General features: G+C 53.7%; 1 protein-coding gene across 1 annotated transcript in view; it reads left to right on the top strand.

Annotated features, from left to right (window-relative positions):
- Positions 1-13,612, top strand: part of GRAP2 (GRB2 related adaptor protein 2) — a 135,267-nt gene that overhangs the window by 51,817 nt on the left and 69,838 nt on the right. The window lies entirely within an intron of this gene.

Here is a 13,612-nt window from a genome sequence, read left to right as displayed (position 1 = left end):
TCCCAGAGTTAGTGCTGCATCGCCATGACATGGCTATTATCTCCCACCATTCAAGCAAGAATAAACAATAAAATTTAATAATAACAATAATAATAACAACAATAACAGAAGATAATAATAGAAGATAATGCTTGGAAGGGCAATTAATTAGCTGTAGCAGCCATTTAAAGAACAGCAGCTCAGCAAAGGTTAAAAGAGAGTTAAAAGCAGCAGGTCCTAGCTACTGCCCAATTTTATAACTTGTGCAAAACTTGCTGCTGTGATTTGTGCGTTTCAAGGCTAAATTTTGGAAGAAAAATGCTTGTCAAGTTGACTGAAGGTAATACTTTACAGCTTTGGATTTAAAGACATGTTCAACGCCACACCCTGCACCCAGGATTGGCTGACAGACCTGAGGACACTTCACAATGAGCTGCAACAGTTGCATCTTTCTTTCCCTGAAATGAACCAAAGATTTTGTGAGGGATAGTTCTGGCTACACACTTTGGTTGGAAACAGGAATGAAATACATGCATCAGCTTCAACCTACTTGGCTCAATGCAGGCTATTCCATCCCCTTTAACTGATAGGACCAGAGGCAATGGACACAAACTGAAACACAGGAGGCTCCATCTGAATATCAGGAAACGCTTTTTTACTGTGTGGGTGACTGAGCACTGGCACAGGTTACCCAGAGAGGTTGTGGAGTCTCCCACCTTGGAGATATTCAAAAGCCATCTGGACACGATCCTGGGCAATCAGCTCTAGGTGGCCCTGCTTGAGCATAGGTTTGGACCAGATGGTCTCCAGAGGTCCCTTCCAATCTCAACCATTCTGTGACAGAGGACCATGTAATGTTAAAGATGATATTTCGTTTGTCAGAAAAGACAGCACAAAACAACCAATGGGTTCATGAATCAGAAAATATATTTTGAGGTAAGTTTAAGACAGAGAAGCTGGTCGTTGTGGAGATCCCTTTCTCAATGGCTGCAAGCACCATCCAGCTGCTTGTGGGAGGATGACAGTCTGGAGACAAGGGCTCTAGGTGTTTCCATATTCCTTGGGTAGATGTCCTTGCAGGAAGTGATGACACTCTCCAGCTTGGGGGCACAAAAGGCAGAAGACAGCTGTGTTACCGTGATCTCATTGTGTCCCTTGACCAACGCTGAGGCTGTAACACACAGGACAATCAGCAAACAGAATAACCAGCCACCATCGCCCCAGGCAGCTCCGGCCACCCTCCCCAGGGCTCGCCCAGCCTCACACCAAGGCTCTCCATCCCACCTCTCCCTCACAGACAGGAGACACCTGCCCTTCACCCAACATCTCACTCAGAACATGATGTTTTGGGCCAGGAGCTTGTCCGGGGGGACCAAGCCCTCGGACAACTTGGGAGAAAGGGGGCGCAGCTGCCTCTGCCCAGGCCTGTGGGGACCTTCCAGCTCCCCGTGAGACCACGACACAGTGCGTATCTAGAGGTCGGGGCTATCTTATCCGTTCTGTAGCACGTTGAGAGCTCTCCAGCTTCGGAACAGAGAACGAAGACGACAGCAGCGTTATCGTCATCTCATTGTGTCCCTTGACCAACGCTGAGGCTGTAACACACAGGACAATCAGCAAACAGAATAACCGGCCACCATCGCCCCAGGCAGCTCCGGCCACCCTCCCCAGGGCTCGCCCAGCCTCACACCAAGGCTCTCCATCCCACCTCTCCCTCACAGACAGGAGACACCTGCCCTTCACCCAACATCTCACTCAGAACATGATGTTTTGGGCCAGGAGCTTGTCTGGGGGGACCCAGCCCTCGGACATCTTGGGAGAAAGGGGGCGCAGCTGCCTCTGCCCAGGCCTGTGGGGACCTTCCAGCTCCCCGTGAGACCACGACACAGTGCGTATCTAGAGGTCGGGGCTATCTTATCTGTCCTGTAGCACGTTGACAGCTCTCCAGGTTGGGGGCACAAAAGGCAGAAGACAGCAGTGTTACCGTGATCTCATTGTGTCCCTTGACCAACGCTGAGGCTGTAACACACAGGACAATCAGCAAACAGAATAACCGGCCACCATCGCCCCAGGCAGCTCCGGCCACCCTCCCCAGGGCTCGCCCAGCCTCACACCAAGGCTCTCCATCCCACCTCTCCCTCACAGACAGGAGACACCTGCCCTTCACCCAACATCTCACTCAGAACATGATGTTTTGGGCCAGGAGCTTGTCTGGGGGGACCCAGCCCTCGGACAACTTGGGAGAAAGGGGGCGCAGCTGCCTCCGCCCATGCCTGTGGGGACCTTCCAGCTCCCCGTGAGACCACGACACAGTGCGTATCTAGAGGTCGGGGCTATCTTATCCGTTCTGTAGCACGTTGAGAGCTCTCCAGCTTCGGAACAGAGAACGAAGACGACAGCAGCGTTATCGTCATCTCATTGTGTCCCTTGACCAACGCTGAGGCTGTAACACACAGGACAATCAGCAAACAGAATAACCAGCCACCATCGCCCCAGGCAGCTCCGGCCACCCTCCCCAGGGCTCGCCCAGCCTCACACCAAGGCTCTCCATCCCACCTCTCCCTCACAGACAGGAGACACCTGCCCTTCACCCAACATCTCACTCAGAACATGATGTTTTGGGCCAGGAGCTTGTCCGGGGGGACCCAGCCCTCGGACAACTTGGGAGAAAGGGGGCGCAGCTGCCTCTGCCCAGGCCTGTGGGGACCTTCCAGCTCCCCGTGAGACCACGACACAGTGCGTATCTAGAGGTCGGGGCTATCTTATCTGTCCTGTAGCACGTTGACAGCTCTCCAGCTTGGGGGCACAAAAGGCAGAAGACAGCAGTGTTACCGTGATCTCATTGTGTCCCTTGACCAACGCTGAGGCTGTAACACACAGGACAATCAGCAAACAGAATAACCGGCCACCATCGCCCCAGGCAGCTCCGGCCACCCTCCCCAGGGCTCGCCCAGCCTCACACCAAGGCTCTCCATCCCACCTCTCCCTCACAGACAGGAGACACCTGCCCTTCACCCAACATCTCACTCAGAACATGATGTTTTGGGCCAGGAGCTTGTCTGGGGGGACCCAGCCCTCGGACAACTTGGGAGAAAGGGGGCGCAGCTGCCTCCGCCCATGCCTGTGGGGACCTTCCAGCTCCCCGTGAGACCACGACACAGTGCGTATCTAGAGGTCGGGGCTATCTTATCCGTTCTGTAGCACGTTGAGAGCTCTCCAGCTTCGGAACAGAGAACGAAGACGACAGCAGCGTTATCGTCATCTCATTGTGTCCCTTGACCAACGCTGAGGCTGTAACACACAGGACAATCAGCAAACAGAATAACCAGCCACCATCGCCCCAGGCAGCTCCGGCCACCCTCCCCAGGGCTCGCCCAGCCTCACACCAAGGCTCTCCATCCCACCTCTCCCTCACAGACAGGAGACACCTGCCCTTCACCCAACATCTCACTCAGAACATGATGTTTTGGGCCAGGAGCTTGTCCGGGGGGACCCAGCCCTCGGACAACTTGGGAGAAAGGGGGCGCAGCTGCCTCTGCCCAGGCCTGTGGGGACCTTCCAGCTCCCCGTGAGACCACGACACAGTGCGTATCTAGAGGTCGGGGCTATCTTATCTATCCTGTAGCACGTTGACAGCTCTCCAGCTGAGTGGCCAAGGAAGCAGAGGACAGCAATGTGCAGTGGTTTGGTCACATGCCTTCATGGTTTCTGGAGAAGGAAGAGATTTACTTCCTCCCCTCTCCGTTCTGCCACTACCACAGGTAGCCCTTGCTGTCCCTCCATCTCTGCCCTCCCTTCTCAGCCCTTGCTCACTTCTACCTCCTCACTCACCAGATTGGCCTGGTGCAGCCCTTTTTATAACCGTCCTGGACCAACATGTCAATGACTCCTCTGTTCCATGGCCACTGCCAATAATCTGTCCACTGTGACACAGCCATGACATCACCAAGGCTGGTTCCCAGAGTTAGTGCTGCATCGCCATGACATGGCTATTATCTCCCACCATTCAAGCAAGAATAAACAATAAAATTTAATAATAACAATAATAATAACAACAATAACAGAAGATAATAATAGAAGATAATGCTTGGAAGGGCAATTAATTAGCTGTAGCAGCCATTTAAAGAACAGCAGCTCAGCAAAGGTTAAAAGAGAGTTAAAAGCAGCAGGTCCTAGCTACTGCCCAATTTTATAACTTGTGCAAAACTTGCTGCTGTGATTTGTGCGTTTCAAGGCTAAATTTTGGAAGAAAAATGCTTGTCAAGTTGACTGAAGGTAATACTTTACAGCTTTGGATTTAAAGACATGTTCAACGCCACACCCTGCACCCAGGATTGGCTGACAGACCTGAGGACACTTCACAATGAGCTGCAACAGTTGCATCTTTCTTTCCCTGAAATGAACCAAAGATTTTGTGAGGGATAGTTCTGGCTACACACTTTGGTTGGAAACAGGAATGAAATACATGCATCAGCTTCAACCTACTTGGCTCAATGCAGGCTATTCCATCCCCTTTAACTGATAGGACCAGAGGCAATGGACACAAACTGAAACACAGGAGGCTCCATCTGAATATCAGGAAATGCTTTTTTACTGTGTGGGTGACTGAGCACTGGCACAGGTTACCCAGAGAGGTTGTGGAGTCTCCCACCTTGGAGATATTCAAAAGCCATCTGGACACGATCCTGGGCAATCAGCTCTAGGTGGCCCTGCTTGAGCATAGGTTTGGACCAGATGGTCTCCAGAGGTCCCTTCCAATCTCAACCATTCTGTGACAGAGGACCATGTAATGTTAAAGATGATATTTCGTTTGTCAGAAAAGACAGCACAAAACAACCAATGGGTTCATGAATCAGAAAATATATTTTGAGGTAAGTTTAAGACAGAGAAGCTGGTCGTTGTGGAGATCCCTTTCTCAATGGCTGCAAGCACCATCCAGCTGCTTGTGGGAGGATGACAGTCTGGAGACAAGGGCTCTAGGTGTTTCCATATTCCTTGGGTAGATGTCCTTGCAGGAAGTGATGACACTCTCCAGCTTGGGGGCACAAAAGGCAGAAGACAGCAGTGTTACCGTGATCTCATTGTGTCCCTTGACCAACGCTGAGGCTGTAACACACAGGACAATCAGCAAACAGAATAACCAGCCACCATCGCCCCAGGCAGCTCCGGCCACCCTCCCCAGGGCTCGCCCAGCCTCACACCAAGGCTCTCCATCCCACCTCTCCCTCACAGACAGGAGACACCTGCCCTTCACCCAACATCTCACTCAGAACATGATGTTTTGGGCCAGGAGCTTGTCTGGGGGGACCCAGCCCTCGGACAACTTGGGAGAAAGGGGGCGCAGCTGCCTCTGCCCAGGCCTGTGGGGACCTTCCAGCTCCCCGTGAGACCACGACACAGTGCGTATCTAGAGGTCGGGGCTATCTTATCTGTCCTGTAGCACGTTGACAGCTCTCCAGGTTGGGGGCACAAAAGGCAGAAGACAGCAGTGTTACCGTGATCTCATTGTGTCCCTTGACCAACGCTGAGGCTGTAACACACAGGACAATCAGCAAACAGAATAACCGGCCACCATCGCCCCAGGCAGCTCCGGCCACCCTCCCCAGGGCTCGCCCAGCCTCACACCAAGGCTCTCCATCCCACCACTCCCACACAGACAGGAGACACCTGCCCTTCACCCAACATCTCACTCAGAACATGATGTTTTGGGCCAGGAGCTTGTCTGGGGGGACCCAGCCCTCGGACAACTTGGGAGAAAGGGGGCGCAGCTGCCTCCGCCCATGCCTGTGGGGACCTTCCAGCTCCCCGTGAGACCACGACACAGTGCGTATCTAGAGGTCGGGGCTATCTTATCCGTTCTGTAGCACGTTGAGAGCTCTCCAGCTTCGGAACAGAGAACGAAGACGACAGCAGCGTTATCGTCATCTCATTGTGTCCCTTGACCAACGCTGAGGCTGTAACACACAGGACAATCAGCAAACAGAATAACCAGCCACCATCGCCCCAGGCAGCTCCGGCCACCCTCCCCAGGGCTCGCCCAGCCTCACACCAAGGCTCTCCATCCCACCTCTCCCTCACAGACAGGAGACACCTGCCCTTCACCCAACATCTCACTCAGAACATGATGTTTTGGGCCAGGAGCTTGTCTGGGGGGACCCAGCCCTCGGACATCTTGGGAGAAAGGGGGCGCAGCTGCCTCCGCCCATGCCTGTGGGGACCTTCCAGCTCCCCGTGAGACCACGACACAGTGCGTATCTAGAGGTCGGGGCTATCTTATCTGTCCTGTAGCACGTTGACAGCTCTCCAGGTTGGGGGCACAAAAGGCAGAAGACAGCAGTGTTACCGTGATCTCATTGTGTCCCTTGACCAACGCTGAGGCTGTAACACACAGGACAATCAGCAAACAGAATAACCGGCCACCATCGCCCCAGGCAGCTCCGGCCACCCTCCCCAGGGCTCGCCCAGCCTCACACCAAGGCTCTCCATCCCACCTCTCCCTCACAGACAGGAGACACCTGCCCTTCACCCAACATCTCACTCAGAACATGATGTTTTGGGCCAGGAGCTTGTCTGGGGGGACCCAGCCCTCGGACAACTTGGGAGAAAGGGGGCGCAGCTGCCTCCGCCCATGCCTGTGGGGACCTTCCAGCTCCCCGTGAGACCACGACACAGTGCGTATCTAGAGGTCGGGGCTATCTTATCCGTTCTGTAGCACGTTGAGAGCTCTCCAGCTTCGGAACAGAGAACGAAGACGACAGCAGCGTTATCGTCATCTCATTGTGTCCCTTGACCAACGCTGAGGCTGTAACACACAGGACAATCAGCAAACAGAATAACCAGCCACCATCGCCCCAGGCAGCTCCGGCCACCCTCCCCAGGGCTCGCCCAGCCTCACACCAAGGCTCTCCATCCCACCTCTCCCTCACAGACAGGAGACACCTGCCCTTCACCCAACATCTCACTCAGAACATGATGTTTTGGGCCAGGAGCTTGTCTGGGGGGACCCAGCCCTCGGACATCTTGGGAGAAAGGGGGCGCAGCTGCCTCCGCCCATGCCTGTGGGGACCTTCCAGCTCCCCGTGAGACCACGACACAGTGCGTATCTAGAGGTCGGGGCTATCTTATCCGTTCTGTAGCACGTTGACAGCTCTCCAGCTTCGGAACAGAGAACGAAGACGACAGCAGCATTATCGTCATCTCATTGTGTCCCTTGACCAACGCTGAGGCTGTAACACACAGGACAATCAGCAAACAGAATAACCAGCCACCATCGCCCCAGGCAGCTCCGGCCACCCTCCCCAGGGCTCGCCCAGCCTCACACCAAGGCTCTCCATCCCACCTCTCCCTCACAGACAGGAGACACCTGCCCTTCACCCAACATCTCACTCAGAACATGATGTTTTGGGCCAGGAGCTTGTCTGGGGGGACCCAGCCCTCGGACAACTTGGGAGAAAGGGGGCGCAGCTGCCTCTGCCCAGGCCTGTGGGGACCTTCCAGCTCCCCGTGAGACCACGACACAGTGCGTATCTAGAGGTCGGGGCTATCTTATCTATCCTGTAGCACGTTGACAGCTCTCCAGCTGAGTGGCCAAGGAAGCAGAGGACAGCAATGTGCAGTGGTTTGGTCACATGCCTTCATGGTTTCTGGAGAAGGAAGAGATTTACTTCCTCCCCTCTCCGTTCTGCCACTACCACAGGTAGCCCTTGCTGTCCCTCCATCTCTGCCCTCCCTTCTCAGCCCTTGCTCACTTCTACCTCCTCACTCACCAGATTGGCCTGGTGCAGCCCTTTTTATAACCGTCCTGGACCAACATGTCAATGACTCCTCTGTTCCATGGCCACTGCCAATAATCTGTCCACTGTGACACAGCCATGACATCACCAAGGCTGGTTCCCAGAGTTAGTGCTGCATCGCCATGACATGGCTATTATCTCCCACCATTCAAGCAAGAATAAACAATAAAATTTAATAATAACAATAATAATAACAACAATAACAGAAGATAATAATAGAAGATAATGCTTGGAAGGGCAATTAATTAGCTGTAGCAGCCATTTAAAGAACAGCAGCTCAGCAAAGGTTAAAAGAGAGTTAAAAGCAGCAGGTCCTAGCTACTGCCCAATTTTATAACTTGTGCAAAACTTGCTGCTGTGATTTGTGCGTTTCAAGGCTAAATTTTGGAAGAAAAATGCTTGTCAAGTTGACTGAAGGTAATACTTTACAGCTTTGGATTTAAAGACATGTTCAACGCCACACCCTGCACCCAGGATTGGCTGACAGACCTGAGGACACTTCACAATGAGCTGCAACAGTTGCATCTTTCTTTCCCTGAAATGAACCAAAGATTTTGTGAGGGATAGTTCTGGCTACACACTTTGGTTGGAAACAGGAATGAAATACATGCATCAGCTTCAACCTACTTGGCTCAATGCAGGCTATTCCATCCCCTTTAACTGATAGGACCAGAGGCAATGGACACAAACTGAAACACAGGAGGCTCCATCTGAATATCAGGAAACGCTTTTTTACTGTGTGGGTGACTGAGCACTGGCACAGGTTACCCAGAGAGGTTGTGGAGTCTCCCACCTTGGAGATATTCAAAAGCCATCTGGACACGATCCTGGGCAATCAGCTCTAGGTGGCCCTGCTTGAGCATAGGTTTGGACCAGATGGTCTCCAGAGGTCCCTTCCAATCTCAACCATTCTGTGACAGAGGACCATGTAATGTTAAAGACGATATTTCGTTTGTCAGAAAAGACAGCACAAAACAACCAATGGGTTCATGAATCAGAAAATATATTTTGAGGTAAGTTTAAGACAGAGAAGCTGGTCGTTGTGGAGATCCCTTTCTCAATGGCTGCAAGCACCATCCAGCTGCTTGTGGGAGGATGACAGTCTGGAGACAAGGGCTCTAGGTGTTTCCATATTCCTTGGGTAGATGTCCTTGCAGGAAGTGATGACACTCTCCAGCTTGGGGGCACAAAAGGCAGAAGACAGCAGTGTTACCGTGATCTCATTGTGTCCCTTGACCAACGCTGAGGCTGTAACACACAGGACAATCAGCAAACAGAATAACCAGCCACCATCGCCCCAGGCAGCTCCGGCCACCCTCCCCAGGGCTCGCCCAGCCTCACACCAAGGCTCTCCATCCCACCTCTCCCTCACAGACAGGAGACACCTGCCCTTCACCCAACATCTCACTCAGAACATGATGTTTTGGGCCAGGAGCTTGTCCGGGGGGACCCAGCCCTCGGACAACTTGGGAGAAAGGGGGCGCAGCTGCCTCCGCCCATGCCTGTGGGGACCTTCCAGCTCCCCGTGAGACCACGACACAGTGCGTATCTAGAGGTCGGGGCTATCTTATCTGTCCTGTAGCACGTTGAGAGCTCTCCAGGTTGGGGGCACAAAAGGCAGGAGACAGCAGTGTTACCGTGATCTCATTGTGTCCCTTGACCAACGCTGAGGCTGTAACACACAGGACAATCAGCAAACAGAATAACCAGCCACCATCGCCCCAGGCAGCTCCGGCCACCCTCCCCAGGGCTCGCCCAGCCTCACACCAAGGCTCTCCATCCCACCTCTCCCTCACAGACAGGAGACACCTGCCCTTCACCCAACATCTCACTCAGAACATGATGTTTTGGGCCAGGAGCTTGTCTGGGGGGACCCAGCCCTCGGACAACTTGGGAGAAAGGGGGCGCAGCTGCCTCTGCCCGGGCCTGTGGGGACCTTCCAGCTCCCCGTGAGACCACGACACAGTGCGTATCTAGAGGTCGGGGCTATCTCATCCATTCTGTAGCACGTTGAGAGCTCTCCAGCTTCGGAACAGAGAACGAAGACGACAGCAGCGTTATCGTCATCTCATTGTGTCCCTTGACCAACGCTGAGGCTGTAACACACAGGACAATCAGCAAACAGAATAACCAGCCACCATCGCCCCAGGCAGCTCCGGCCACCCTCCCCAGGGCTCGCCCAGCCTCACACCAAGGCTCTCCATCCCACCTCTCCCTCACAGACAGGAGACACCTGCCCTTCACCCAACATCTCACTCAGAACATGATGTTTTGGGCCAGGAGCTTGTCTGGGGGGACCCAGCCCTCGGACAACTTGGGAGAAAGGGGGCGCAGCTGCCTCTGCCCAGGCCTGTGGGGACCTTCCAGCTCCCCGTGAGACCACGACACAGTGCGTATCTAGAGGTCGGGGCTATCTTATCTGTCCTGTAGCACGTTGACAGCTCTCCAGGTTGGGGGCACAAAAGGCAGAAGACAGCAGTGTTACCGTGATCTCATTGTGTCCCTTGACCAACGCTGAGGCTGTAACACACAGGACAATCAGCAAACAGAATAACCGGCCACCATCGCCCCAGGCAGCTCCGGCCACCCTCCCCAGGGCTCGCCCAGCCTCACACCAAGGCTCTCCATCCCACCTCTCCCTCACAGACAGGAGACACCTGCCCTTCACCCAACATCTCACTCAGAACATGATGTTTTGGGCCAGGAGCTTGTCTGGGGGGACCCAGCCCTCGGACAACTTGGGAGAAAGGGGGCGCAGCTGCCTCTGCCCAGGCCTGTGGGGACCTTCCAGCTCCCCGTGAGACCACGACACAGTGCATATCTAGAGGTCGGGGCTATCTTATCCGTTCTGTAGCACGTTGAGAGCTCTCCAGCTTCGGAACAGAGAACGAAGACGACAGCAGCGTTATCGTCATCTCATTGTGTCCCTTGACCAACGCTGAGGCTGTAACACACAGGACAATCAGCAAACAGAATAACCGGCCACCATCGCCCCAGGCAGCTCCGGCCACCCTCCCCAGGGCTCGCCCAGCCTCACACCAAGGCTCTCCATCCCACCTCTCCCTCACAGACAGGAGACACCTGCCCTTCACCCAACATCTCACTCAGAACATGATGTTTTGGGCCAGGAGCTTGTCTGGGGGGACCCAGCCCTCGGACAACTTGGGAGAAAGGGGGCGCAGCTGCCTCTGCCCAGGCCTGTGGGGACCTTCCAGCTCCCCGTGAGACCACGACACAGTGCGTATCTAGAGGTCGGGGCTATCTTATCTGTCCTGTAGCACGTTGACAGCTCTCCAGCTTGGGGGCACAAAAGGCAGGAGACAGCAGTGTTACCGTGATCTCATTGTGTCCCTTGACCAACGCTGAGGCTGTAACACACAGGACAATCAGCAAACAGAATAACCAGCCACCATCGCCCCAGGCAGCTCCGGCCACCCTCCCCAGGGCTCGCCCAGCCTCACACCAAGGCTCTCCATCCCACCTCTCCCTCACAGACAGGAGACACCTGCCCTTCACCCAACATCTCACTCAGAACATGATGTTTTGGGCCAGGAGCTTGTCTGGGGGGACCCAGCCCTCGGACAACTTGGGAGAAAGGGGGCGCAGCTGCCTCTGCCCAGGCCTGTGGGGACCTTCCAGCTCCCCGTGAGACCACGACACAGTGCGTATCTAGAGGTCGGGGCTATCTTATCTATCCTGTAGCACGTTGACAGCTCTCCAGCTGAGTGGCCAAGGAAGCAGAGGACAGCAATGTGCAGTGGTTTGGTCACATGCCTTCATGGTTTCTGGAGAAGGAAGAGATTTACTTCCTCCCCTCTCCGTTCTGCCACCACCACAGGTAGCCCTTGCTGTCCCTCCATCTCTGCCCTCCCTTCTCAGCCCTTGCTCACTTCTACCTCCTCACTCACCAGATTGGCCTGGTGCAGCCCTTTTTATAACCGTCCTGGACCAACATGTCAATGACTCCTCTGTTCCATGGCCACTGCCAATAATCTGTCCACTGTGACACAGCCATGACATCACCAAGGCTGGTTCCCAGAGTTAGTGCTGCATCGCCATGACATGGCTATTATCTCCCACCATTCAAGCAAGAATAAACAATAAAATTTAATAATAACAATAATAATAACAACAATAACAGAAGATAATAATAGAAGATAATGCTTGGAAGGGCAATTAATTAGCTGTAGCAGCCATTTAAAGAACAGCAGCTCAGCAAAGGTTAAAAGAGAGTTAAAAGCAGCAGGTCCTAGCTACTGCCCAATTTTATAACTTGTGCAAAACTTGCTGCTGTGATTTGTGCGTTTCAAGGCTAAATTTTGGAAGAAAAATGCTTGTCAAGTTGACTGAAGGTAATACTTTACAGCTTTGGATTTAAAGACATGTTCAACGCCACACCCTGCACCCAGGATTGGCTGACAGACCTGAGGACACTTCACAATGAGCTGCAACAGTTGCATCTTTCTTTCCCTGAAATGAACCAAAGATTTTGTGAGGGATAGTTCTGGCTACACACTTTGGTTGGAAACAGGAATGAAATACATGCATCAGCTTCAACCTACTTGGCTCAATGCAGGCTATTCCATCCCCTTTAACTGATAGGACCAGAGGCAATGGACACAAACTGAAACACAGGAGGCTCCATCTGAATATCAGGAAATGCTTTTTTACTGTGTGGGTGACTGAGCACTGGCACAGGTTACCCAGAGAGGTTGTGGAGTCTCCCACCTTGGAGATATTCAAAAGCCATCTGGACACGATCCTGGGCAATCAGCTCTAGGTGGCCCTGCTTGAGCATAGGTTTGGACCAGATGGTCTCCAGAGGTCCCTTCCAATCTCAACCATTCTGTGACAGAGGACCATGTAATGTTAAAGATGATATTTCGTTTGTCAGAAAAGACAGCACAAAACAACCAATGGGTTCATGAATCAGAAAATATATTTTGAGGTAAGTTTAAGACAGAGAAGCTGGTCGTTGTGGAGATCCCTTTCTCAATGGCTGCAAGCACCATCCAGCTGCTTGTGGGAGGATGACAGTCTGGAGACAAGGGCTCTAGGTGTTTCCATATTCCTTGGGTAGATGTCCTTGCAGGAAGTGATGACACTCTCCAGCTTGGGGGCACAAAAGGCAGAAGACAGCAGTGTTACCGTGATCTCATTGTGTCCCTTGACCAACGCTGAGGCTGTAACACACAGGACAATCAGCAAACAGAATAACCGGCCACCATCGCCCCAGGCAGCTCCGGCCACCCTCCCCAGGGCTCGCCCAGCCTCACACCAAGGCTCTCCATCCCACCTCTCCCTCACAGACAGGAGACACCTGCCCTTCACCCAACATCTCACTCAGAACATGATGTTTTGGGCCAGGAGCTTGTCCAGGGGGACCCAGCCCTCGGACAACTTGGGAGAAAGGGGGCGCAGCTGCCTCTGCCCAGGCCTGTGGGGACCTTCCAGCTCCCCGTGAGACCACGACACAGTGCGTATCTAGAGGTCGGGGCTATCTTATCTGTCCTGTAGCACGTTGACAGCTCTCCAGCTTGGGGGCACAAAAGGCAGAAGACAGCAGTGTTACCGTGATCTCATTGTGTCCCTTGACCAACGCTGAGGCTGTAACACACAGGACAATCAGCAAACAGAATAACCGGCCACCATCGCCCCAGGCAGCTCCGGCCACCCTCCCCAGGGCTCGCCCAGCCTCACACCAAGGCTCTCCATCCCACCTCTCCCTCACAGACAGGAGACACCTGCCCTTCACCCAACATCTCACTCAGAACATGATGTTTTGGGCCAGGAGCTTGTCTGGGGGGACCCAGCCCTCGGACAACTTGGGAGAAAGGGGG

The sequence above is a fragment of the Grus americana genome, chromosome 1 (assembly GCF_028858705.1).
Source record: "Grus americana isolate bGruAme1 chromosome 1, bGruAme1.mat, whole genome shotgun sequence".
NCBI lineage: Eukaryota > Metazoa > Chordata > Aves > Gruiformes > Gruidae > Grus > Grus americana.
Note: the sequence above shows the minus strand (reverse complement) of the source record. Positions and strands in the feature narration are given on the sequence as shown.